Consider the following 2,116-nt stretch of genomic DNA (forward strand, 5'->3'; position numbering starts at 1 on the left):
TGGGAGGTTTCGGTTAGGGGCCGGGGGAGAGTGCCGCTGTTCCTGACGTGTGGCCAATGCCTTTGAGAATACTCTGCTGCTGGTTGGATGGTATGTGCATTAATCGTAACTCTTTGCCTCCGCGCTCCCACCTCCTTCTCACCTAGCAGTTAAAGAGGATGCCCTCATGAGAGCTGAAGATTTGATCCAGTTAATGGTCAGTAATTATTACTGGAGGTTCAAAATGTATGACAATGGTTGTAAAATGAAAATATGAGAAGATAAATTATGCTGTTGATACTTTATGATGGATTGTTCACCAACATTTCAAATTTTACAGACAAGTCAGACAGCCACATGGGGTTCTTTTTTCCTCCAGTGGCTTGATGACGTCAGGCTCTGATTCTACTACACACCACAGAGCCACCGCATCTTGTCACTGAACTCATTTAAGAAGTCCTTTTGTTGCTTTATAGTACCCCATGCACTTCAAGAGTCATAGTGTGGAAACCTGGAGACCAACTTTCTACCACCACTGATTCGAAAGACACCAGGCAGAACGAACTGATGAACAGCATGGACAGCCCACTGATCGTTGTTCTCAAGGTTTAAAAACAATTATCGCATCCCACTATTTTTAATATCTGATAAAATTGAAATAATAAAAAAAACTTTATTCATTTATTAAATTGATTGTTAAAGAGCAAATTGAAAATAAATTACATCAATGGCTCCTGCTTTTCATTTAGCAACATGTAAGTTATAATGTACTTTTTACTCTAGATGCAACTCGTACACCGACACACAAAAGCCGCTTGAGAGTTTACGACCACAGCAACCAGCTCTCAGCGTTTTGCATCCTTTGAGTAAGAACAGCTACGTGTGTGAAGGAAGAGAGAATCAGAACGGACGTAGAGACAGGTAGAGTCAACGGTTAGTTTGGCAGCCTGACTCAGAACAGGTCAATAAAATACTACTACTACTATTCAGTTTCAGTTTTCTAGACAACTCTTAGAAGAAGCCATGGTGCTGAGTGTTTGGGCAAGGTCAGATGAGTCAGGGCATTTAAAACCTTAAGATTGACATCACTGGTCTTTCCAGATGATGATTGAGAACAATCCATGACACTGTCAGGTCCGCTTTCCAAAGGGGGCGGTGCATGCTAGAAACTCTGCAGGGTGCCCAAACTTTGACAACATTTTTTTCTGTTTTTGAAAGTGTAAATGATGAAAAAAATCTTCTTCTTTTTGTGACATATTATACAAATGTCTAATATGTCATTTGATGCCTTTTGGAGATTTTTTCATCTTTCTTGGCTTCTTCATGCACAATAATACAAATTTTTACTGGGGTGCCCAAACTTTCTAACCCCACTGTAATTAATGTTATGGAGAAAACACAAGACTTTTACCCAGCACATGGAGGGGCAACTTACTAATGTACGCATGCAACTTACTAATGCATGCGTGCAATTAATAATAATTTGTTATTAGTCCCAATGGGAAATTACGGCACTACACTCTGTGTACAACTTTTTTTTGTAGTACTCACCACAGGCCTGAAATACACACACATCTCAGGACCTATACATGCACTATACATGGAGAGATGTCAGAGTGAGTGGGCTGCCAGCTGAACCAGCGCCGTGACATCAGGGGGGGTTCGGTGCCTTGCTCAAGGGCACCTAGCAGTGCCCAGGAGGTGAACTGGCCACCTCCAGCCACCAATCCACACTCCCAACTTTTTGGGTCCATACGGGGATTTGAATCAGTGACCCTGCGGTTCCAAACCCAACTCCCTATGGACTGAGCTACTGCCACCCCAATTACTGCTGCTTGAATGCAACTTTCTGATGGTTGAGTGAGACTTACTAATGCGTGCGTGCAAATTACTGATATACTTGTGTGACTTACTATGCACGAGTGTGACTTATAGATGCATTAGTGAAAGTACACACAAAATACAAAAAATAGATGCAAAACAATCACAGAGATGCAAAAAGACCACCAAATGAGCACAAGGTTGACAACCAAAACAGAATATAGTCATACTCTGTAACATCAAAACACCGTCAGCTGATTTCTGACATTAAGAAAATTGTTTTCTGTCTGGAATGTTGTGTTTGCATTTAAAAATG

Source organism: Etheostoma spectabile, chromosome 4, assembly GCF_008692095.1.
Source record: "Etheostoma spectabile isolate EspeVRDwgs_2016 chromosome 4, UIUC_Espe_1.0, whole genome shotgun sequence".
Taxonomy (NCBI): Eukaryota; Metazoa; Chordata; class Actinopteri; order Perciformes; family Percidae; genus Etheostoma; species Etheostoma spectabile.